Source organism: Rhineura floridana, chromosome 13 (genome assembly GCF_030035675.1).
Source record: "Rhineura floridana isolate rRhiFlo1 chromosome 13, rRhiFlo1.hap2, whole genome shotgun sequence".
NCBI lineage: Eukaryota > Metazoa > Chordata > Lepidosauria > Squamata > Rhineuridae > Rhineura > Rhineura floridana.
The window spans coordinates 7,459,374-7,485,944 of record NC_084492.1 but is presented as its reverse complement, the minus strand read 5'-3'; the positions used below and the strand labels follow the sequence as shown (position 1 = coordinate 7,485,944).

The 26,571-nt window shown below is 46.0% G+C and overlaps 1 protein-coding gene across 2 annotated transcripts in view; it reads right to left on the bottom strand.

Annotated features, from left to right (window-relative positions):
* Positions 1 to 26,295, bottom strand: part of CPNE2 (copine 2) — a 214,690-nt gene extending 188,395 nt beyond the window's left edge. Inside the window, exon 1 of one of the 2 annotated variants that reach the window (XM_061593744.1) lies at positions 25,600 to 26,295. The gene's annotated coding sequence lies outside the window, so the exon portion shown is untranslated. The remainder of the gene's footprint in view (positions 1 to 25,599) is intronic. The other variant, XM_061593745.1, reaches the window with a different exon arrangement.
* Positions 26,296 to 26,571: the final 276 nt, after the last annotated feature.

The window sequence follows — 26,571 nt, the reverse complement described above, 5'->3', positions numbered from 1 at the left end:
AGGGCACACATTTATGTACGCACACACACAGAGAGAGAGAGAGAGGTACAGGATTTCCCTTAGTCCCAAGAATAGATTTGGGGAAATGGATCTGGTTGGTGGACTGGATCCTTATATCATCCTACCCCCAAGGGGCCAAGTTTACAGAGGAGTGGAGCCACCCATCTGTTAATCCCCTCAGGTCATAATGACATCACAGTTTCATCAGGTGACCCATATTTGCCTACGTGGTTTGAAATCAAACCATGTGTTTACAGGCAGTGTTTTGCAGGCAGCAGAAATCAGCTGATCAGCAGCATTTTGCAAAGTGCTGCATGCACGGCTTTGCAGGTATCACCAATTATCTGACTGGCAGTGCCTGCAAGCCCTCTTTTGGCCAGTTGTGACTTTACCTGCCGCACACATGATATCATATATGTCATCAGCTGCAGCGAAGGTGGGCAATCCAAAGAGGAGCTAGTGGGCCTAATTAGGCCCACAGGATGGAGTTTTCCTATCACTAGAATAGACAGAAAGGGAGTCCAAGTTGTACTTTAAGGGGCAGTGTGCAGTTAATTCCACTGTACCTAAATACAACACATATGACACTGCACGATACAGAAAATAGGAAGGCTCATATATCTATATCTCAGAGTATAGAGCACTCTACTCTGTACAACTGAGGCCAAGAAGAGATGCAAGAAAGACAAGCACATGAAAGTCAGATCAGGAGAAGAGCTTGAGATTGTTTCTCAAACAGGTCAATAAAAAAGGGCATCTTCTTTGACCTTCACCACATCATCGGTAGGATGTTCATGGTGGAGAGTGAATGGGAATCTGTTCTACAGGGACCCTCCTGCTATCTCTCCTTTCCATCTCGCCGCCTAATGATTCGCCATTACGCAAGGCATCAAGCCAAAGAAAGCTACTGCGTGAAGCTAATCGAGAACAATCCCAGACAATCCCTACATCACAAAATTGTAACAAGGCACTGCCATATGGCCAGTAGAGTGAACCTGATGCTTATCCAGTCAAGATGAACAGGGCTGGCACCAACAGTTGGTATTGTCAGGCACCTGCCAATGGTCCCCACCCCAGCAGAGGGCCCACTTACGAGACTCCTCTGGACCTGCTCCTCCTCTTCAACTACCTGCTAGTTCAGGGGGTGAGCAAGCAAAGAGTGGTGAAGAGAAGGTGGAGTAGGCTCACAGTCTGCTTCCTCCTCGGTTCTGCCTGGCAAGCAGTGATGAGCCACAGAAGCAGTAGAATCTGGCAACAATGGCAGTGGAGGGGACAGACTTAATGAAGGAAGGAGCCCATTAAGAGTGCTTTGCTAAAGCCTTCCCCCCCCCCCAAAAAAAAATAAACTTGGAGCCAGCACTGAAGATGAAGAAGCTCCAAGTCTACTTTGGAGAGAGAGTGTGGTGGCAGGGGCAGGGGAGGAAACTTCTAGTCCTCAAGATGATGTTGGTCTACATCATCTGAAGGACCATCCATTGTCCACCCCTGGGCTAGAGTATTGCACTAGGGTCATGAAAACCCAGCTCCAGGGGTTTTTTTACTTGGCCATGAAGCTCATTAAGTGACCTTGGGTCACTTTCAGCCTAACCAACCCCTACAGGGTTGTTGTGAGGATAAAATGGAAGGGGAGGAACCACACATGCTGACATTTTTAAAACTGTTATTTATTTCTTACATTTATATCCCACCTTTCTGCCAAGGAGCTCAAGGTGGTGTAGATGGTTTTTCCCCTCTCTGTTTTGTCCTCACAACAACCCTGTGAGGTAGGTTAGGCCAAGAGACCATGACTGACCCAAGGTCACCCAGTGAGCTTCATAGATGAGTAGGAATTTGAACCCTGGTCTCCCAGGTCCAACACCCTGCATATTGAGTTGATTTCCATTTTGGTTTTTTACTTGAGTCCTCAAAGTGGCTTACATGATGTTGATAAAATACCAGTGTTTTTTCTGTGTGTGATGGTACTCACTGGTACAGAGTACTGCCACCTCTTGTTATTGTTGTTGCCCATGGCAACCATTTTGTGCTGGCACTCACAGCACCTTTATCCAGATATGAATACTGGCACCTTTTTTCTACAAAAAAAAAGCACTGGATATATCAAGAATCCCACTGAAAATAAAAATCAAACAGCCAAGTCTACTGGTTCAGGGTTCAAAATCTGACGTTCCCTCTCAGAAGGCAGTTGATGATAGATGAGAAAGAGATGAAAAGAAAACACAATCCAGCTGGAGCAAGCTCCAATGACTTGTTTATGTTAGTATTACGATAAACGTTACCCTCCTTCCATGTGAAGCACAAGGCAATGGACAGAAGGTCTCTCGGTCCAGGCACTGACCAGACCCAGACCTGCTTAGATTCAACAAACAGCTGCTATAGCATATCCCTTGCAGAATCACAGAATCATAGAATCGTAGAGTTGGAAGGGGCCTCTAAGGCCATTGAGTCCAGCCCCCTGCTCAGTGCAGGAATCCAACTTAAAGCATACCCGACAGGTGGCTGTCCAGCTAACTCTTGAAGGCCTCCAGCGTTGGAGAGCCCACCACCTCCCTAGGTCATTGGTTCCATTGTCATACTGCTCTAACAGTTAGGAAGTTTTTCCTGATGTTCAGCCGAAATCTGGCTTCCTGCAACTTGAGCCCATTCTTCCGTGTCCTGCACTCTGGGATGACCGAGAAGAGATCCTGGCCCTCCTCTGTGTGGCAACATTTCAAGAACTTGAAGAGTGCTATCATATCTCTCCTCAGTCTTCTCAAGGCTAAACATGCCCAGTTCCCATGCCCAGAGATGGGAAACCTCAGGCTGAAGGGCCAAGTGCATCCTTCCTGTAACTTGAGCCCATTATTCCATGTCCTGCATGGAAGAGATCCTGGCCCTCCTCTGTGTGACAACCTTTCATGTACTTGAAGAGTGCTATCATATCTCCCCTCAGTCTTCTCTTCTCAAGGCTAAACATGCCCAATTATTTCAGTCTCTCCTCATAGGGCTTTGTTTCCAGTCCCCTGATCATTCTCGTTGCCCTCCTCTGAACCCGTTTCAGTTTGTCTGCATCCTCCTTAAACTGCAGTGTCCAGAACTGGATACAGTGCTCAAGATGAGGCCTAAACAGTGCCAAATAGAGTGGAACTAGTGCTTCATGTGATTTGGAAACTAAAGCAAAGGAATGTCACAATATGCTGATGGTAACCAATGATGCACTAAACTGCCTGGACCCAGCAAATCTGAGAGATTGCCCCCAACCATATGTGAGGTCATGGCTTTGAAGATTAATAGGCCCTTACAATCTGTGCTCACCTACGGGTGATTAAAAAAAAGTGATTCCCCACCTGCATCCTGAAGTAGTACAGTCCAGTGTCTGGTAGTGCACTGAGGACTTTACCACCTCATTTTGATGCATGTACAGAGCAGGGGATTTTGTCTTCCAGAAACTAAGTAAGTTTTGACTACAATTCGTACTGGCTTTTGATGGCCATGGAGAAAACAAGTTGGGGTTTAAGCATTGTATTTTTGGAGCTTTGCAATGAACATGTTACCTGCTGTGAGCCAGTGGAGTAGATTGTAAAATGAAGATGAGCAAATGATTTATTGAACGTATTACCGCTCCCATCTCCAAAACCTCAAGAAGTATGGCAATGCTTTTTAAATGTATTAAAATATTAACATACAGCTAAACTAAATCCTGCTCAAAGCTTAAATACACGGCAAGGCCTGTCAAACAACCCAAATTAACTGCAAAGAACGGGAAATAGTCATAGGGTAGCTCATTTACTCTGATAAAAAAGTCTTCCTAATCCTTAATAATCATAATTTTAAAATGCCAACTAAAGTCCCACTGAAGCCATCAGATGCTCTGGAAGTGAATAAAGTTCTGGGCTGCTTACGCACTCACAGAATGAATGAAACCAGCACTCTCTAAAAGACAGTGAACTGTCCAAACAAGAACACAAGAACACAGGAAGCTGCCTTACACTTGTTGTTATGGACTGCCTTCAAGTCAATTTCGACTTGTGCCCCTGTGGATAGGGTAACCTGTGGATAGGATCATGATAAGAGGTATTCAGAGGGGGTTTACCATTGCCTTCCTCTGAGGCTGAGAGGCAGTGATTGGCCCAAGGTCACCCAGTGAGCTTCATGGCTATGTGGGGATTCGAACCCTGGCCTCCCAGGTTGCAGTCCAACACCTTAACCACTACGCCACACTGGCTCTAAGTCAGACCATAGGTCTATCTAGCTCAGTACTGTCTACACTGACTGGCAGAGACTCTCCAGGGTTTCAGGCAGGAGCTTTTCCCAGCCCTACCTGGAGATGCCAGGGACTGAATCCTGGGACTTTCGGCATGCAAGGCAGATGCTCTATCACTGAGCTACGGCCCTTCCCCAAAGATCCAGAATGCATGTGTGTATGTGTCTTTCTTCACACACTGAGGGAAACTGCCTGTCCGACAGAGCAGGCTGTGGCACAGCAGCAAATACCATCCACCCAACACCTCATCCCGCAGTTATGGTGTCACGGGAGAGTAGTAAAAATATGTCTGAAACTTGTCCTGCTTTAATAAATAAGCCAGTAAAAAGATCAGAGAGGCAGGCATGGATTAACCAGACACACACCCCAGGAACTACCGTGATTCTCCCCAATACAAATCCTAGATTTGGAATGTCTAGAAGATATGTAGCAGGAGCATATCAGACCTCGGGCATGACCTTTAACCGAACCAGACTGTCATCTCCTCCCCCCGCCCGAAGGGTTGATGTGTTAAGAAATAAAAAACCGCTTCAGAAACTCTAGATCTAACAGGAAATAATGTGGTCTGGCCTGAGGTAGCAACTTTTTAGAAAAGCAGGAAACAGCTGGTTTTTAGTATTATGCTAGCTTTATGCAGAAACTGCAAGATGAATTTTGAATGACAGCAACTTCTTGACTGCACTCTAAGGAACAGAACCTTTTTAATCTTAGTGGTTTGATGGCTTATTAGGTAAAGAAACCAGTGTCTTATTAGCCACTTTTTATAGGAATATTATTAGCTCTATGTAGTGACAAGAGCCTGGACAGCTATCTGCGGGAGATGCTCTAGCTGTGGATTTCCTGCTGTGAGCAGGGGGTTGGACTCGATGGCCTACAAGGCCCCTTCCAACTCTATGATTCTATGATTCTACGTTATTATGTTGAAGTGACTTTTAGACAGGTATATAAGGAGCTTTCTAGATTGTAAGGGTGCTTGTTCTCTAACTTGGCTGCGAGATCGAGACTCAGACTTGGTAAAGTATACTTTTATATTGTAAGACCTGATCAATGCTCTTTTAATTATTCTTAGGGAAAGTATTTTCTGTATTAGGGATAGATAAATAAAATAGAGTTGTATTATTCACAGTTGTTCTTGCTGGCCCTTCTTCAAAATAAGTTGTCTCTCCTATGATACTATGAAAGGTATTGGAGGCTCTTTTATAAGGCCTTGCTTACTCGCAAAGGGAACCATTGTTCTTAGGAACAGTAACGCAATTTGGGGTACAAGTGCCTGAAGAAGAGGATACCACAACAAAGGATGGTGCCATCCCGCAGTATGGTACCAACGCCAGCCAAGGTGTTTTAGGACCTGAGGCTGAAAATCCCACAAACAGAGATAAGAATACAATAATAAAATTAAACAACTAACCATTTTCTGTCCTTTCATGGCACCCCAAAATCAGCTGCCTGAGGCAGACACCTCCCTCTATTTATTTATTTATTTATTTATTTATTTATTTAGGAGTAGGAGCCCAGCGTGGCAAACAAAAAACACTAAAAACAGTCTAAAACATCATAAAAACAGACTTAAAATATGTTAAAACAAAACAACTTTAAAAACATGTTAAAACATGTTTAAAAACATCTTTTAAAAAAAAAGCTTTAAAAACATCTTAAACAGCAATTCCAACCCAGACGCAGACTCATGGTAGGGCTGGCTCTGTTTACTCAGCCTAATGCTAAGGCTGGCCCTGTTCTGCATGGTTGTGTCTGTATGGGGATGTGCTGCAATCACATGGACACATCCAAAGTGTTATATTTACCAACCTGTCAGGAGGACCCTCTCTTCTGGCTGGGAGAGAACCACATGATCAGTCTCACCCCCTTTCTGCCACCATGGTGGATAGAACGACGGGGAGGGAGTTATTCTGCCATAAACATAGGGTCACCCTGTGCAGGAGGCAGGTTAGCCCCACCACACCGCAAACAGTATTCCTTAATATCCATTCACTGCTTCCTATCAGGGCTGTGGAGTCGGAGTCGTGGAGTCGGAGTCGGAAGCAATTTGGGGTGGAGTTGGAGTCGGAGTCGGTAGAAATGTACCGACTCCGACTCCGGCTTCAAAATAAATTTTGATTGACAAATTTTTAAAAATATAATTCACAATGTCAAAGAAGCTTCCCATGAAGTCAGCTGTAGTTGAGCATTTCACCATAACTCGGGATGGAAAACATTTTGTGTGTCAGTGTATGACACAGGACCCAGATGAAGACAAATGCTGTGATGCCAAGATCAGCGCATATTCAGGCAGCGATAAAAATGCTCCTATGAGAGCTTCCAATTTAAAAAGACATTTACAGCACTTTCCAGGGCTGTGGAGTCGGAGTCGGAGTCGTGGAGACGGAAGCAATTTTGGGTGGAGTCGGAGTTGGACAGTAGAAAAATAGAGGAGTCGGAGTAAAAGGTTTGGTGTACTGACTCCACAGCCCTGCTTCCTATATACATAAATAGCTGCCGTTCACTCCTAAGCTGAACTGCTACATTTGAGAAACGCTGTTATATTGGCAGCAAAAGCCCCATTGATGAAAGCCCCATGTGAGCCATTGATGAAAGCCCCATGTGAGGGATTACAAACACTTTTCCATGTACAGGAAACACAGATGTGCAGTGCATCATCCCCAGGGCTGCTTGCCATACATAGGCCTTCTCTCCAATGCTAGAAGTGCTTTGCCCATTATAACAATGGAGATTTTTGCTGGCAGGTGTGGAAAAACCTTCTGTATGCTTAAGTCTTAAGGCAGAGTGAGGCTGCCAATTCTGACGAACGGGACTGTGTACAGGGTTGGAGGAGGAATTGGCCTTACTCAGATTCCAAAGTGGACTTACCTGATCTGATCCAGGTGGATCATGACCCGGATCGGATCAATGGTCCACTTCAGAATCCACAGTCTGGCAGATCCCATTACAGATGGTTGCACCTCTGTTATCTCCACCGCCATTTTTTTTTACCTTCAAAACTTCAAAAAGAGTGTTATCATCTGCCAACCACCCGAGCAGCTAATGTAAGGGGCTTGTTGCCACCATGTTCATTTATGCGCAGACAGCAAGCCCCCCTGGAGTGATAGAGATAATGCTAAGATGATGCTCTGTCATTCCCAAGAGAAACGGTACAGATGGGAAAACATGGCTGCCCCCAGTGTTTTCATCCAAGTATTGGGATAGACTGGACTTTAATGGGTCCATCCATTCCTAGCTTATGCGCCATGTAGGGATGGAAAGATCTGACAATTTTGGCTTTCTTTGTTTCTCATTTTTCCAATCCAAATTTCAGTTCTCCACATTTCTGCAGCAATTTTTGAATTTAAAAAAAAAACCTCATGAAAATTCTTTGGCATTTTAATGCCAATTTCTCCTAACAGACACAATTTTGTAGTTTAGACTAATGTACACATTTTTGCAAGCAAACGGCTCCTAATATAATGCATTTTCATCAATCAATCAATCTTTATTTTTACAGTCAAAGACCAGCTACACATAAAATAACACCACTATTATTTTCACGAATACATTCATTTTTATGGACACTTTCCCCTAATCTGTACATTTTTGTAAACCTTGGTTGAAGAACTGCATCACAAAATTTGGCTAAGTGCGAATTTCGAAGGATGGCTGTGTTTCAGCTCTCATATTGTTTCCGAAAGTGCGAATCTGATAGATTCGGCTTTGAATGTGAACTGAATCAAATTCCTCCCCCCATCTCTAATGCACCGTGGCCTGTCGTGGACTCTGTAGGCTAGTCTGCTGCCCTCAAGTGCAGTGAACGACTCTGTCCTCTCAGCAGCACTGAAGTAAGATTCAGCTGCCAGTCTGGTTGGCTTGCGTACATGGAATGAGTGAGGCATCATCTTGACCTTCACCTCAGGCAGCAAAATGGGATAATCAAAACACAGCTCAATTAAAGTATTTCTCATTCCTTTCCCTGGAATTTGTGTCAAGAACTCTATGGACGCTGTTTTAGTCTTCTAACAATGTTTATTCTGCAAAGCAGAATTTTTGATTCTTTTGATTCTTGATTGAAAGGACCCCTCAGAATGGGGAGCATAATCTTATTAACTGCGTTCAAAGATCCCCTTCCGACACACCAATGACGCTTGCATGTAGCTAATGACAACATTTGGCACTTACAGATAGAACATACCTTTGCGTATCTCAAATACTCATTGGGCATTAGTGAATTTAACACATGCATGCACACTCCACTCTCCTGTGGCAGGATGTAAGCATTATAATGAAAACCACGAGTGCAAAACCCGATTCAGCTTACAACTGAATCCAGTTCCAACATTAAAAACACAGCTTATGACTATGAGTGGAGGCGGGGGCAGTGCTGCATCACAGGATGCAGAAAAAGAAAGAAAAACCAAACAGGCCCTCTGTTTTCAACATGAATCTCTGCAATGTTTGAAAGTCATTTAGGTACCTGACAACACGCCTCATGCGTATCCACGAGCCTCAACCAAATCCTCAACATCCAAGCATACGCCTAGGAGTGCAAGTGAAGCTTTTTCCTGACATCATGCAGTGGTGGGAGAAGCCTTTCCTGCTAGATTTCTGCTTGCAGGGCCATGTTTAACAGCCGGCCAGCCAAAGGAGTCAGAACATCTGCGTCTAGCCCAGCCAGTCCCCACTGGGGAAAGGTTTTAGTTTAAGTGAGTTGCCTCGCAGCTCTCAGGCAGGTTGGTACACAGATCCAGAGATAAGGGCCGTCTCTGGCCAATTGATCCATTGGCTATAATGCTGCTACTCCTTGCTACTGCCATGTAAGCTGAAGACTATTCCTATAACTGGCCCTGACGCACTGGGAAACGTGCTTTTGTACATACACACATCCAGATGCAACATTACAATAAATGCACTCACACACACACTCAGGGCATATGCTCCCCATCTAAGGATGCCAGATTTCAGGGACCTGAAACTTCAGTTTATTATCTGCCTTCTCAGGGTCTCCGGGAGGAGGGGAGGAGTAAAATCTCAATGGGGGTGCAAAACCAAGGGGGCAGGCTGTGTTCTGCTTGGTGTGACAGCTTTTGCTATTGGCTCCACCTCTAGGTCAAGCCACAACCCCGTCAGCCACCATGCCCGGCCAGGCTCTGCCCCCAGACTCACCAAGGATTTCGAAGGATGGCTGTGTTTCAGCTCTCATATTGTTTCCGAAAGTGCGAATCTGATAGATTCGGCTTTGAATGTGAACTGAATCAAATTCCGCCCCCCATCTCTAATGCACCGTGGCCTGTCGTGGACTCTGTAGGCTAGTCTGCTGCCCTCAAGTGCAGTGAACGACTCTGTCCTCTCAGCAGCACTGAAGTAAGATTCAGCTGCCAGTCTGGTTGGCTTGCGTACATGGAATGAGTGAGGCATCATCTTGACCTTCACCTCAGGCAGCAAAATGGGATAATCAAAACACAGCTCAATTAAAGTATTTCTCATTCCTTTCCCTGGAATTTGTGTCAAGAACTCTATGGACGCTGTTTTAGTCTTCTAACAATGTTTATTCTGCAAAGCAGAATTTTTGATTCTTTTGATTCTTGATTGAAAGGACCCCTCAGAATGGGGAGCATAATCTTATTAACTGCGTTCAAAGATCCCCTTCCGACACACCAATGACGCTTGCATGTAGCTAATGACAACATTTGGCACTTACAGATAGAACATACCTTTGCGTATCTCAAATACTCATTGGGCATTAGTGAATTTAACACATGCATGCACACTCCACTCTCCTGTGGCAGGATGTAAGCATTATAATGAAAACCACGAGTGCAAAACCCGATTCAGCTTACAACTGAATCCAGTTCCAACATTAAAAACACAGCTTATGACTATGAGTGGAGGCGGGGGCAGTGCTGCATCACAGGATGCAGAAAAAGAAAGAAAAACCAAACAGGCCCTCTGTTTTCAACATGAATCTCTGCAATGTTTGAAAGTCATTTAGGTACCTGACAACACGCCTCATGCGTATCCACGAGCCTCAACCAAATCCTCAACATCCAAGCATACGCCTAGGAGTGCAAGTGAAGCTTTTTCCTGACATCATGCAGTGGTGGGAGAAGCCTTTCCTGCTAGATTTCTGCTTGCAGGGCCATGTTTAACAGCCGGCCAGCCAAAGGAGTCAGAACATCTGCGTCTAGCCCAGCCAGTCCCCACTGGGGAAAGGTTTTAGTTTAAGTGAGTTGCCTCGCAGCTCTCAGGCAGGTTGGTACACAGATCCAGAGATAAGGGCCGTCTCTGGCCAATTGATCCATTGGCTATAATGCTGCTACTCCTTGCTACTGCCATGTAAGCTGAAGACTATTCCTATAACTGGCCCTGACGCACTGGGAAACGTGCTTTTGTACATACACACATCCAGATGCAACATTACAATAAATGCACTCACACACACACTCAGGGCATATGCTCCCCATCTAAGGATGCCAGATTTCAGGGACCTGAAACTTCAGTTTATTATCTGCCTTCTCAGGGTCTCCGGGAGGAGGGGAGGAGTAAAATCTCAATGGGGGTGCAAAACCAAGGGGGCAGGCTGTGTTCTGCTTGGTGTGACAGCTTTTGCTATTGGCTCCACCTCTAGGTCAAGCCCCAACCCCGTCAGCCACCATGCCCAGCCAGGCTCTGCCCCCAGACTCACCAAGGATTTCGAAGGATGGCTGTGTTTCAGCTCTCATATTGTTTCCGAAAGTGCGAATCTGATAGATTCGGCTTTGAATGTGAACTGAATCAAATTCCGCCCCCCATCTCTAATGCACCGTGGCCTGTCGTGGACTCTGTAGGCTAGTCTGCTGCCCTCAAGTGCAGTGAAGGACTCTGTCCTCTCAGCAGCACTGAAGTAAGATTCAGCTGCCAGTCTGGTTGGCTTGCGTACATGGAATGAGTGAGGCATCATCTTGACCTTCACCTCAGGCAGCAAAATGGGATAATCAAAACACAGCTCAATTAAAGTATTTCTCATTCCTTTCCCTGGAATTTGTGTCAAGAACTCTATGGACGCAGGACTTCCGGGAAGGGTGACTTAGCCTGTGCCTGCTTTTGAGACGGGCTCCTGCCTCAAAAGAAGCTTATTCAGATATATCAGTCAGTTTTTTCTTTTTTTTTTGACTGATTAAACTTCTCCCGGGTAGGGAGAAACGAAGAGATTAACCTCAAAGCCTATTTTTGTTGGGACGACCAGATCTCATTAATTTATGGGACGAGGTCCAGCCGACGAAGGTGGGACGGATTTTCAACAGCAAGCTCTATCTGTTAAAGCGAACGTTCATCTTATCTTCTAAGAGAGAACGCACTAACAGGCAAGCACCCTTCTTTCTATATTTTTCTTTTACTTGACTTAAATTGTTGCTGTTTAAAAGAGATTTGCCAGATTGATCGGTTTTTGACATCTCACTGGGGAGCCGTAACTTCTCTCTGCTACGCACTAATTAATAGCTTATCTCTGTTTTTGTTGCAAAAAGCTGTCCTGGATTTGCATTCTAAAGATACACACAGAAGAGGGATTTCTATTCCAGATTTTTATTTTGAAAAATATTATACTGTTTTGAGACTACTCTCTTTTTGGTCTATTTTATTTTGACGAATCTGTTTCTTGACGATTGCCATTAATTGCTTCGATCCTGGGAACTGCATTTTGTTTACTTAACTATTGGAGAGATAAGGCTGTCTGCTCTGTTTATACTGTGATGTCACCAAGTTTGGAGTATTAACCCAATTGTTGCTGAAATAAGAAGTGGTTTTCCTATATTTTTCTTTTAAAATGGCAATTAAGAAAGTGGCTGAGAATCTGGAAATAACTATGTTTCAGAGAATAATGAATGAGATTGAGATAACGAAAATTGAATTGAGTAAAATGAAGCAGGAGATTAAAGATATAAGGGTCCCTGTGAGAGAGGTGACCCTGGAAGGGGTCCCTGTGAGAGAGGAGACCCCGGAGATTGGAATAGGGGTCCCTGTGAGAGAGGAGACCCTGGAGACTGGAATAGGGGTCCCTGTGAGAGAGGAGATCCCGGAGATTGGAACAAACGTGGAACAGGAACAAGATTTGGAGTCTATGGACTTTAGAAATAAAATCTATTGTTTGGAACTCAATGTTATCTCTGAAGAAATTAATGAAGATTCTAGAGATAAAGTTATCAATGGCATGGATTATCTTCTGGACTGGAATGATGTGATGGAGCCCAATATAGAGAAAATCTATGGAATTAACTGCAGCCATGTGACAATGGAAAAACTTTTAAGAGATGACCCAGTGTATTTTGAAAAAAAGAACAGAGATATGATTTTACAGCAGTATTTCAGCAACTTATTCAGAATGGATGGCAAGAAAATATTTGGGATAGAGGTAATTCCCATCAGACTCTTATTATATGACTATGGCTTTGACAGCAAGATTATTATGGAATACTGATAATGGAAGATTGGATATTGAAATTACTGGACTTAACAAGACTACTGAAGATGGAAGATGGAAAATGGAACTAATAGAGATAATAGAACAATGGCTATTGAAATTACTGAACCTAACAGATTCTGATGTGATGGATTAATTGAAATGTTTATTTTGACTATGGTTATGACAATAAGATTATCATAATTAGTAATGAGATGGATTAATCGATATGCTTATCTGGAAAAAAAAAATTGATAGATATATTTCTTAAAGAATTGAAACCTCTCTTTGACTTTTTGTGGAAAGAATAAAGTAATGTTTATGAGATTTGATGATTAAGTAAGATAACTACTGGAGGAAAGTGATTTTATAATATGACTTAAGAGACAGGATTGCTATATATTATAGACTTATAACTGATTTGATCTTTGACAAATGGGAAGTCAATATTTTACTCTTTATTTTTTATTTTTGTTTTCTTTTTTTTCTTCTTTTCTTTTTTTCTTTTTGTTTAACTATTTTTGATTTTGTTTTTTGTCTTTGAATGTTTTATGATTTTGTCTTGTATGTTTTATGAAAATCTGAATAAAAATTATTGAAAAAAAAAAAAAGAACTCTATGGACGCTGTTTTAGTCTTCTAACAATGTTTATTCTGCAAAGCAGAATTTTTGATTCTTTTGATTCTTGATTGAAAGGACCCCTCAGAATGGGGAGCATAATCTTATTAACTGCGTTCAAAGATCCCCTTCCGACACACCAATGACGCTTGCATGTAGCTAATGACAACATTTGGCACTTACAGATAGAACATACCTTTGCGTATCTCAAATACTCATTGGGCATTAGTGAATTTAACACATGCATGCACACTCCACTCTCCTGTGGCAGGATGTAAGCATTATAATGAAAACCACGAGTGCAAAACCCGATTCAGCTTACAACTGAATCCAGTTCCAACATTAAAAACACAGCTTATGACTATGAGTGGAGGCGGGGGCAGTGCTGCATCACAGGATGCAGAAAAAGAAAGAAAAACCAAACAGGCCCTCTGTTTTCAACATGAATCTCTGCAATGTTTGAAAGTCATTTAGGTACCTGACAACACACCTCATGCGTATCCACGAGCCTCAACCAAATCCTCAACATCCAAGCATACGCCTAGGAGTGCAAGTGAAGCTTTTTCCTGACATCATGCAGTGATGGGAGAAGCCTTTCCTGCTAGATTTCTGCTTGCAGGGCCATGTTTAACAGCCGGCCAGCCAAAGGAGTCAGAACATCTGCGTCTAGCCCAGCCAGTCCCCACTGGGGAAAGGTTTTAGTTTAAGTGAGTTGCCTCGCAGCTCTCAGGCAGGTTGGTACACAGATCCAGAGATAAGGGCCGTCTCTGGCCAATTGATCCATTGGCTATAATGCTGCTACTCCTTGCTACTGCCATGTAAGCTGAAGACTATTCCTATAACTGGCCCTGACGCACTGGGAAACGTGCTTTTGTACATACACACATCCAGATGCAACATTACAATAAATGCACTCACACACACACTCAGGGCATATGCTCCCCATCTAAGGATGCCAGATTTCAGGGACCTGAAACTTCAGTTTATTATCTGCCTTCTCAGGGTCTCCGGGAGGAGGGGAGGAGTAAAATCTCAATGGGGGTGCAAAACCAAGGGGGCAGGCTGTGTTCTGCTTGGTGTGACAGCTTTTGCTATTGGCTCCACCTCTAGGTCAAGCCCCAACCCCGTCAGCCACCATGCCCGGCCAGGCTCTGCCCCCAGACTCACCAAGGATTTCGAAGGATGGCTGTGTTTCAGCTCTCATATTGTTTCCGAAAGTGCGAATCTGATAGATTCGGCTTTGAATGTGAACTGAATCAAATTCCGCCCCCCATCTCTAATGCACCGTGGCCTGTCGTGGACTCTGTAGGCTAGTCTGCTGCCCTCAAGTGCAGTGAACGACTCTGTCCTCTCAGCAGCACTGAAGTAAGATTCAGCTGCCAGTCTGGTTGGCTTGCGTACATGGAATGAGTGAGGCATCATCTTGACCTTCACCTCAGGCAGCAAAATGGGATAATCAAAACACAGCTCAATTAAAGTATTTCTCATTCCTTTCCCTGGAATTTGTGTCAAGAACTCTATGGACGCTGTTTTAGTCTTCTAACAATGTTTATTCTGCAAAGCAGAATTTTTGATTCTTTTGATTCTTGATTGAAAGGACCCCTCAGAATGGGGAGCATAATCTTATTAACTGCGTTCAAAGATCCCCTTCCGACACACCAATGACGCTTGCATGTAGCTAATGACAACATTTGGCACTTACAGATAGAACATACCTTTGCGTATCTCAAATACTCATTGGGCATTAGTGAATTTAACACATGCATGCACACTCCACTCTCCTGTGGCAGGATGTAAGCATTATAATGAAAACCACGAGTGCAAAACCCGATTCAGCTTACAACTGAATCCAGTTCCAACATTAAAAACACAGCTTATGACTATGAGTGGAGGCGGGGGCACTGCTGCATCACAGGATGCAGAAAAAGAAAGAAAAACCAAACAGGCCCTCTGTTTTCAACATGAATCTCTGCAATGTTTGAAAGTCATTTAGGTACCTGACAACACGCCTCATGCGTATCCACGAGCCTCAACCAAATCCTCAACATCCAAGCATACGCCTAGGAGTGCAAGTGAAGCTTTTTCCTGACATCATGCAGTGATGGGAGAAGCCTTTCCTGCTAGATTTCTGCTTGCAGGGCCATGTTTAACAGCCGGCCAGCCAAAGGAGTCAGAACATCTGCGTCTAGCCCAGCCAGTCCCCACTGGGGAAAGGTTTTAGTTTAAGTGAGTTGCCTCGCAGCTCTCAGGCAGGTTGGTACACAGATCCAGAGATAAGGGCCGTCTCTGGCCAATTGATCCATTGGCTATAATGCTGCTACTCCTTGCTACTGCCATGTAAGCTGAAGACTATTCCTATAACTGGCCCTGACGCACTGGGAAACGTGCTTTTGTACATACACACATCCAGATGCAACATTACAATAAATGCACTCACACACACACTCAGGGCATATGCTCCCCATCTAAGGATGCCAGATTTCAGGGACCTGAAACTTCAGTTTATTATCTGCCTTCTCAGGGTCTCCGGGAGGAGGGGAGGAGTAAAATCTCAATGGGGGTGCAAAACCAAGGGGGCAGGCTGTGTTCTGCTTGGTGTGACAGCTTTTGCTATTGGCTCCACCTCTAGGTCAAGCCCCAACCCCGTCAGCCACCATGCCCGGCCAGGCTCTGCCCCCAGACTCACCAAGCTCCACTCCACCCCTGACCTAGGAGGCACCAGACCCCAAGCGTTACTCCACAAATCTCATGGTCTGAGCCTCAGAGGCCCTAGCAGCCTTATCAAACACCACCTTCCAAGGATTCGTTAAGTCTTTTGTGCCTTGACAAACGGGTGTAGCTCAGGGACAGAGCATCTGCTTTGCGTGCAGAAAGTACCAGGTTTGCCCCAGCATCTCCAGGTAGGGCTGGGAGAGAGTTACGGTTGCTCCCTCGCCAGCTCAACGTTGGGGAAAAAGTCAGCCATTGGGTGTGCTTGCAGCAGGTCTGGCCTTGCATGCTGCTTGGGAACCAAATGGAAAGTACCCTGAGGGACTACAAACCAGTGTCAGAGAACATGATTTGTCCGCAACAGGTCCTAGGGTCAATTCCCAATATCGCTCGTTAAAAGGATCCGGCAGCAGAGAATGAGACGGGCTTCACTTTGCCTGGAACCCTGAAAAGCTGCTGTCAGTCGGAGTCAATACCAGGGTAGGATAAAGAGTCTGACAACTGCTTAAATTCCAAAGAAGTCTGCTTATTGCTGTCAAAAAACCCTCCCATAAGAACCATCTGCAACATGCCAAAAACCACTTTTAAAAGCAGAGCCTTTTATAAGTGCAGAACTACCCAAGACTGTGAAGGCATGAACATGAAGGATATATATGGACCCTAGCCCTTCCAAGGCCTTTTGTGGTCTGTGCTGAATGCATCCCTGGCATAATCACAGAAGTCCAGATGTTTTAGTGGGAAAAGTTGCCGTTCCAGACAGCTTTAGAGCTCCTCAAAGAGCCCACATTTGTGAGGCTCGGGGTAGCGGCTCCCCTCCCAGGCCTCCCAGAGGCTAAGACAAGGTTGAGCAATTTTTCTAGGAAGAATCTTCCTCAAACATGACAGCAACAGAACATCGGAGCTGCCAAATGTTGTCCTCGGCGCACCTGAGCATCATCCCACAAGCTGGCAGCTGTCACTCCTACCTAAAACAAAAGGGCCGATCTTTCAGCAGCTGTACATGCCGTCTGTCTCCGGCAAATGCCTGATCTTTGAAGAGCTCCAGAATGCTCAATTAATCACCCCATTCAGAAGCACAAGAACACAGGAAGCTGCCTTATACCGAGTCAGTCCGTTGGTCCATCTAGGTCAGCTTTGTCTACACTGACTGACAGCCGCTCTCCGGGGGTTCAGACAAGGGGACATTGAGGACAAACCTGAGACCTGTGACATGCAAAGCGAGTGCTCTCCCACTGAGCTGCGGCCCCTCCCCAACATTCGGGCAACAATACTCAGGGCACAAGGCAGGGCCAAAGGCAGGGCCAGTGAGGGGCGTGGCCTAGAAAGAGTTCCGAGGGCCAGAGAGAGAGGCCTGGAAGGCCGCATTCAGCCCCCAGGCCTGAGGTTTCCACCTCTGCCTGAGAGCGTATCTGCACCACACACTGAAACCAGTTTATCTGCAGGTGTCAGTTCTATGAAGGGGTGCTGAGAATTCTTTTATGGAGTAGGATCTCTAGCCCTCACGCCTTTGTCTTGCCCTGACACAAGGGCTTGGATCAGCTGATCTTCCAGCCCTTCTATGAGAGTAGATGAGCACAGAGGACATTAACCACATTAGTTTGGGTCGACATTACACCGTGCCATAGTTTGGGATGACCATAGTTAGAAACACAAACCATGGGATCAGCTTTCAGACCTGCAGGTACAGAGGGACCTTTCGTCTTCCAGCACGGCTCAACACTCCGATGCGGCATCCCCTTGAGATGGAGCAGAGGCAGGAACCACAATTTGTCAACTCAGACATCACACCAAACTAGGGGTGTGCTCAGTAGTGTAGTGGCAAACTGCTGTGCTGCTGGGTTGAGAATAAGATCCTTGTTAATGCTTTCTCCCACAGCAACAGATGTCCTAAGGAGCCAATAAGTATGAAAAGGGAGAGTGTTAGCTACTGAAAAGAGTCTTCTCAGTGGCTGACTCACTTCCTTTCCCACTCATTGGCTCCAATCAGCAGAAAAGGGCAAGGAAGCATGTTAGAAAACTCTTCTCAGTGGCTAACACACACCCCTTTCATGCTGATTGGCTCATAGGATGCTGGAGACATAGGGATCCTGCTGGGACCCTGCTCCCAAAAAAGTAAGGAGACTAAGACCCCCTGAGACCTTGGATGTCTACACCCCTGGATCTGCTAGAATTCCACCCAATTTTGATTTGGTATCGAATTCCTTAATTCACTTATTCTCAATTGCTGAGGATCCGATGTTAATGTACCTAATTTCTGCAGCCAAATTTGATTTTTTTTAAAAAAAATCTGCCTCTAAAACACTGATTGTAAGAATGATAATTTATTAATATTTCCTTTTAAAATATCAATATTTTCTTCAAACTATCAATATTCTTAAAAGAAAAAGATATCAGTATTAATATTTATATTTTTTCTGAGCAAAAGAACCCAGATCAGTACAAGCAGCAGCTAGCAGATACAGAATAAACTCAATCGATGCCAGCCTGTTAGATCGACGGAATGCTTTCGACCCGGCACTGGCCAACAGATCCCATCCCTACAAGCCAACACTTCCTTAACCTTAGTTAAGTGTGAGGTCTGAACCGGGTACTGTAAGCCACAGAAGGTGGTGGAAATTGACTGCATTCTGCTAAGCACAATGGGATCTGACTTGCACTGAAACATCAAAAAGAAAGAGGAAAAAGGCAGCTCAGTTGTAAGCAATGAACTTTTTCCAAGCAGCTACATTTTCATAGATCTAGCCATTTATCTTGGTGAAGTGCCAATATATTGTTAAGATAACTGCTGCAAAGAGAAAGTCACCATCCATTCAATAGAAGGGGGAAGGGAGGGAGGAGAGCGAGCGAGCATGAAACAAGTAGGACACGTTAATTACAGCAATTTTCCAGAATCGAATGCAAAAAGCAGGTTGGATTAATGGGGCTACGAGAACTCATTTAGCAGCTGATTCGATAGTGTGTCACTGATGCGATCCAGCTGCCCTCAGGCTCACCAGCGTATACACCCGTTGCAAACACAACCAGCAACCATCTCCCTCCCACAGCCTTTGCACTGGCAGAAAGAGGACGCCAGAGCAGACTTTAGTGTGCACTAATAATGTTAGTGCAACCTCAGCTCGACACTAAAGCAGAGCCTGACAAAAAGACAAAGCAGGGGTGACAGGGGTTTGATTCTCATACAGGAGAGAGAACAGTATGTGTGCACCCACATGCACACACACTTCCCAGAATCAAGCCATATTGCCAGAGAGACTGGAGCCCCAACACCTAAAAGTTCAAAATACTGGTTATAACCTTTAAGTCTTTTTCTGATGCTGGTCCAATTTACTTGAAGAATAAACTTTCTCTTCTTGGAGAAGGTGGTCGTACCAGATCATCAGCAGCTAGATCTCTCCTGGTTCCTTCAATTAGAGTGGCTAAACTAGCCGGCACTAGTTCCAAAGTCTTTTCCATTGCGGCTCCCCTATTATGGGATACCCTGCCAGTGGCCATTCGCCTAGCTCCATCACTTTTGTGTTTTCGGAAGCAGCTGAAGACCTGGCTTTTTGATTAAGTTGGTGGGGATATCTGTTATAGCCATTCAGTGTTGGATGTGGATTGGCTGTCATAATTCATTTTGATTTTTACGTTGTTTTATTTATATGCTGTAATTTGTTTTAGTATGCTGTAATTTATATTTCGATATGTATTTTATTTTTGTTGTACATCGCCTAGAGTGACAGGTTTCACCTGCCAGATAGGCGTCTAATAAATTATATATAATAATAATAATAATAATAATAATTAAAAAAAAACAGCATTTCCCAACTTCTGAGAGCTTCCCCTGAATTATAATTCACCCTTACATTTCAAGAGGTCTACGAATCACAGGCCCTCATGACAGTCCTAAGAGAAGGGCCGTAGCTCAGTGGTGGAGCATCTGCCTTGCATGCAGAAGGTCCCAGGTTCAATCCCTGGCATCTCCAGGCAAGACTCCTGTCTGAAACCCTGGAGAGTCGCTGCTGGCCGGTACAGACAAAAGCAATGGCTTGGTATGCTGCAGCTTTGTACACTCAGAGGAGCCCACGCCACTGTGTTTCTGTTGGAGTTGCTACTCTAGGCAGGCCTCCTCGTTTGAAGGACACACATCTTGAGCAGAAATGCATGGAGAGGTGCAAAAACCTCTTCCAAGGGTGGGTCATTCTGCCAACTCTTAGCATTGCTGTGTAATTGAATGATTCGATTGCACCAGAGCAAAGAGACATGGCAGTTACCTGAGCATCTGCCCAGGCAGATGCTCAGTGGAAGGAAGCAAAGCCAGAGAAGCAAACACGACATTCACCCCACCTCAGGGCCCAAGCAATGCCTCTGTGTTGAATTTGAGAACTCAATCATGCTCCATGCAAAGATGCAGGAGAATTGCCTTTCGTCATCAGAGGCTGATGAGCAAGAGGCAAAGCCAGGACAGAGATTCCTGCAGAGATGCAGCAGGGATCTTCTTCTATGGATGAGTACTCTGAAGCTCACAGGAGCCCCAATTTTGTTCTTAATACTGAGAGCTCTTTCGCAGCATGTAAGTTAGGCATTACTGGTTTAAATATGAACTCCCATCAGCCCCAGCCAACACAGCCACAAGATGCTGGAACTGATGGGCACACAGCCATGTGGGCTGGGGCTGATGGGAGTCATAGCCCAAACCATCTGGAGGGCATCAGGTTGGCAAAGGCCACTCCAGAGAAAAGTGTGGATGGATTCAGAGTCACTCAAAGTATCTCGGAGTAGTGTGAAAGCCTGAATTTCAGAACTAAGAGGTACTGGAGCTCAAGCAACCTTTGAAGCCACAACCGCCTACCCTTGCCTCTGTCAAGAAGAGGGCATGATAAGCCAGAGGCTACTACAAGCTACAGAGCGGCTGCAAAGTGAATTACTCTGAGGATCAAGAAAGTCAAAGTCCCTCCCTCTGTTGCCCTTTGGCTGGTAGGTCATTTGGAGGAATCTCTGGGAGTATTTTGGCCGTCTGGGAGCCATTCCTTGATTCCTCTGAATCAGTTCATCACTGACTGAAGCTCCAGAAGCTACAGCTAGTGCAGAATGCAGCTGCTAGGCTGGTACGTGAGGCAGCCTGATAAGACTAGGTCCTGAAAGTGCTGCAGTGGCTGTCAGTCAGCTACCAGGCCCAACTGAAGGTGTGAGTGCTAGCATTCTGCTAAGCACGATGGGATTTGACTTGCATTGAAGAGCTTGGGACCCAAGTACCTAAAAGAGCATCTCTCCCAACAATGATTTATATGACGAGGCGCGCCTGGCACCAACACTGTTATCTTTCGGCGCCAGGTCAAGACTTTCCTCTTCTCCCAGGCATTTTAGCATGTGTTTTTTAATTGTTTTTTTTAAAGCTTTTTAAATTTGTATATTTGTATATTTGTTTTTAATGTTTTTAATTGTTGTAAACCGCCCAGAGAGCTTCGGCTATGGGGCAGTATACAAATGTAAATAATAACAACAACAAGCATCTTAGGTCCTGTTGGCAAGGGAGGCCCTGTCGGTGGTGCCGCCATTGTGTGCTGCCTTGTTGGCACTGACCTATGAAAGGACCTTCTGTGGTTCCCTATTGGTGGAATGCCTTCCGTGGTAAGGTTTACCTATCTCCCTCATTATAAAATATTAGAGACAGGTGCTGCACCTACTGAAGACCTTCCTCATCCAAGAAGCCTTTCAAGTAGAGACCTTTATCCCAGTCTCCATCTCTATTGCAACTGGTTTTAACAAGCTTTATCACTTGTTCTTTGCTGCTCTGGTCTCCTTTGGGAGGAAGGACGGGATAGGAATTTAATAAATAAATAAATAACAATCAACGTTCAGGAGGAACTTAAAAACATTCTGCCTCTCTTTTCTGTCATTTGCTCTGGCTCCAACCGCTGTTAGGCTCTTTGCCTTCTGCCCCACCAATCCCAATGGGCACCAGCCACCACTGGCAAAGCCCCATCTAATCCAGCATCTGGTCCTTTCTGTGGCCAACCAGATGCCTCTTCTGGGAAGCCCACAAGTCTGTTGAATTACAGCATGTTGGGATGGGCGGAGTTACCGGATTTGTTATTGTTCCATTGGGGAAAAAATTAATAAACTTTCAAAGCAGAAAAAAAGATAAGCTAGTGCTCTGGGAGATTGGATTAAACAGTTTTGCACAACCAACAACTGCAGTCGTTGGAATTTTGCAATGTGGGATTTTATGCTAGTTTCCATTTATATTTCAGCTGCAGTTACTCGATGAATCAGTAAAGACTGTATTATTGCTTAATTATTTTCAAATGCATATCCTGCCTTATATAAGCTGCCTTATATATATATATAAAGCAAAGTCTCTCTAAAATCAGTTTTTAAAACCCCCATACTACAAAGCCAAAGAGCAATGGTTTATAGTAGATACAGTTCTAAGCATCTGCAACTACGTGCTGGCAAAGGCTTTGGTAAATAAGATGTTTTTAGTAAATAACCATCAGCAACTACCTGCTGGCAAAAGGCTTTAGTACATAAGATGTTTTTAGTAAATAAGCATCCAGAATTACTTGCTGGCAAAAGGCTTTCATAAATAAGACGTATGTGTGTGTTTTTCAAAAAACATCCAGTATCTAAAAAGTACCACAGGTAGTGACTACATGCCATAGATGGAGCACCATCAACAGAGAAAACCCACCCAAAACTAAAAGATGTACCCCAGCCCAGTTTCTGTATAGTTTTTGGGGTGAGGGGAGTCTAAGGAAGAGGACAGAATCACTGCAGAGCGACCAGCCTATTGTCTTAGGGATGCCCAATGACCTTCTTGGGTTAGGCCAGTTTTTGGGACCTGTGGTTTTCCAAATGCTGTTGGACTACAGCCCCCTTCGTCCCTGGCCATTGCCCATGCTGGCTGGGGCTGATGGGAATTACAGTCTAACACAGCCTTTCCCAAGCTTTTGGTTCCCAGATGTTGCTGGACTACAGTTCCCATAATTCCTGACCACAGGCCATGCAGACTGGGGCTGATGGGAGTTGCAGTCCAACAACATCAGGGGACCCAACAGCTGGGAAAGGCTGGTAAAACATGAGGAGGGCACCAGTAGGGATGGGTGAGAATTTTAATTCCGTTCGCATTTCAAGCAGAATTTATCAAATACTCAATTTCTGAAACAATATGAGAACCGAAACCCAGCCATCCTTTAAAATCTGCACTTATTAGAATTTTGGGACACAGTTCGTCAACTAAACAACATTTACATAAAACAACATAAAAATGAATATGTGAGTGAAAATAACATGTAAAAAGGCATGAAATGATGAGAAATGGCTTGCAAAAATGTGTACCTTTGTCAAAACTGCCTACAAAAATGTGTTTATAGAAATTTGCACTAAAATGATGAAGAATTTTCTTGAGGATTTTTTTTTAAATCCTCAGCTTGCTGCAGAAATGTAGAGAACTGAATTTAACATTGGAAAAATGAGAAATTGAGAGAACCAAAACAGACAGGTCTTTCCATCCCTAGGCACCAGGTTGGGGGAGGGAGGAGAGGCAGATATGGACTCTCACACCATTTCCCGCTCTCCATCCAGTTGGCGTTCTCCTGTTAACAGGTGTCAATGATAGGACCATTCACAGGTGCTTCAGGAAGTCCCAAGGCAATAAAGTGGGGCAGGGGGAGCCTGTGGCCTGCCAGATGCTGTTGTTGGACACCAGCTCTAACCATCTACTGTGCTGCCTGCGGCTGGCAGGTGTTCCAGTCCAACACCATCTGAAGCACCACAGGGTCTCCATCCCTGGGTTAGGAAGAAGACTGTGTCGTGGGTCAGGATGCCCAGCAGACATGTTGTCAGCAGGAGCGGATGGTTCACAGTTCGGCAACCCTTGGAGACCTCTCTCCCGAGTGGGCTGAGTGGGAGAGCACTTCCCCACGGCAGCGCTTCCTTCTCACCTTACTTTAATCAGCATTTGGGACATCTGGCATCTTCCAGACCTGTCTCAGTTTTATGTCCATCCGTCCACGCTGTATCCCATACATACCTGTGAGAGGTGAGTGACCAAATGTGCCTGTTTTGTATATGCAGAGACCCTCTCCTTTCCCCATGATTCACCTCACTTTGAGCATGCCCACAAATAACCAATTACTGCATGCCCACAGGAAGGGTTCCATTGTGCAGTTGCTACTGCCTGCCTGCGCTCAGAACTCCCCCGGTACTGGGAGGGGGTGGTGGGCTGGGGGGGGTAAACATATATTTTGTGATTTTTGTTGATTTATTGTATTATCTTATGTTGTACACCGCCCAGGGAGCCGTTGGTTATGGGCGGTTTATAAATGAAATTAAACTAAACTAAAACTAAACAGTCAGTCTTTATTTACTATACTTTACTGAACTTATCAGATTTTTTTTCTGCTTAAAGAAAACCAACGAAATACAAGGGGATGGCCTGCGAATTGGGACATGTTCAACTCCAGCATGACATCGTGGGGATATGCTGTATAAAAACAGGTGTCTGGGGCACTGCAAATACAAACTGCCCAGAAAGCTATCAGAGGTTGGGGAAGAGGAGCCGGGCCGGGCCAGGCCAGGCGAAAGGGCTGATCCAAGAGGGATACACTTGTCTGAAGGAACAAAAAAAGCCAGATTTGGAGCCAAAAAATGGTGAGCTGCAAAGGGATGCACACTTCTTTTTATTATTGCATTTATGTCAAGGCACCAAAGCCCTACTAGCCTGCCAAGAGAGTACCTTCTCCTCTCTCTCTCTCTCTCTCTCTCTCTCTCTCTGTGTGTGTGTGTGTGTGTGTGTGTGTGAGAGAGAGAGAGAGAGAGAGAGAGAGAGACAACAGAGAGAGACAACAGAGAGAGAGGTGTTTTTGGAAGGGGGGAGGGCTCTCCTAGAGCTCAGTTTTTAACAGGGCAGGAGCTGGAGCCTGTGCTTGCCTGCCCACCCTTTCACGCAGAATTCCATCCCCCCAATCCCAGATGTGTGTTGCCTGGCTGCGGTTGCAGGCCCTCAGAAGTACTCTTTTCTGGATCATTGCTCCAGGGTTTTGCCTCCTTGTCTCCCATATTTCCATCTCACCTCTCCATCATTCTTATCATAAAAGGCTGCAGCATTGAGTTAAGTGCAGACCCTGGAACAAGAACGAGGCTGAGCCTTGGTCCAAGGTCCAACGGTGCCTACACGCTACCCGTTCTTCAGAAAAACACACCGAAGCCGTTTTGACTAGCGCCTTGAACACGTGAGACCAACAGGTGGAGAGAAACTTGTGTACAGTTTGCCAACACGTGTGTCAGCCACATATGGAGAGGGGGTCGGGATGAGCAGCTACTCCAGGTGCCGAACCCGCGTCTGGCCAGGCGGCATGTGTGAAAAGATCTCTTTCCTCCCCCCCGCAACAGAAAAGGGAAAAGGGGAGGGGAGGTAGCGTGGAAACTCCGGCGCTCGCAAGCTTCAAGAAGGGACCGCCAGGGAGCGAGGACTGCAAGCTCGCCGGCGTGCGCCCTGGGCTCACGGCGCAACGGGCAGAGGAAAGAAAATATCTCCGGGGCTATCAACAGCCGCCGCCGGGGGAGGGTCCCCAGTCCGAGCGCCGATAGGAACTCCCCGTCCCGTCCTCCGCGTCGCCTTCACACTTACAGCTCAGGCGCTCCGGACTCGTCCTCCAAACGCTTCTCACCACCGAGGCGCCGCCAACGTCGTCGCGGGCATTCCCGGAGAAAGCGAGCCAAAGACGTCGGTCTCCTCGCCGCGGGTGAGCGGAGAGCGCTTCAGCAGAGCCCTCCGGCAGAGATCAGCGCCGCTGCTCGACAGCTCGCGCCCTCACCCGCTTCCGTCCGTCCGCTCTCGGTCGCCAAGCGGCAACAGCGACTCCTCCCAGCAACTGCCGCCGCCCTAACAGCTCCCAAGGGCTCCTGCCTCCCTGTTCTCGCCACGGCTTCGGCGGGGGATCGCCGGGATGGGTTCCGCGGGCGCGCCGAGGGGAGCAGCCTGCGCGCAGCAGCGGGGGGTGGGCGCGCCCGTCGCCAGCAGCTGCGCTCCAGCGAGCCGAAAATGCGCCAGGCGGAAGCTAAGGAGGGGCGGGTTGGAGCTCAGCCTCCCCCGGAGGAGGAGGAGGGGGCGCGGCGAGCCGAGCCCAGGCCCTGCGCCAGAAACTCGTGGCGTTCCGCCAACCCCCCCCGTCCCGCCTCGCCTCACTCCTCCTCTTCCTCCTGGGCCGATCCTCTTCTCTCCTGGAGCAGACTCACGGCGACAAGGGCCCAAGACGGGCGGCAGGGGCGCTAAAGGGGCTGGCCGCGAGAAGGAAGTCTCCTACTTCCCAGCGGCTCCTGACTAGGGCTTTGCTTTGAGGAAGGAAAGGCCCGGGGCTGCCCTCGGAGGGACGGCCCAGGCTGAAGTGCAGGCGCGCCCCTCTGGGACGATACCCCAGCAAGGAACTTTGCGTGGTTGCTGCAGACGGAGCGCAAGGCTTCAACCCCGACGTAGCCAGCTTTCCACACACACACACCTGTTGGATGTTGGTTCGGGCGCAAGCAGATGCCCAGGATGTAGAACAGAATAGTGACAGGCTAGATCCCAGTTGAAGCAATGAGCCAGACAAGTAATAAGTTT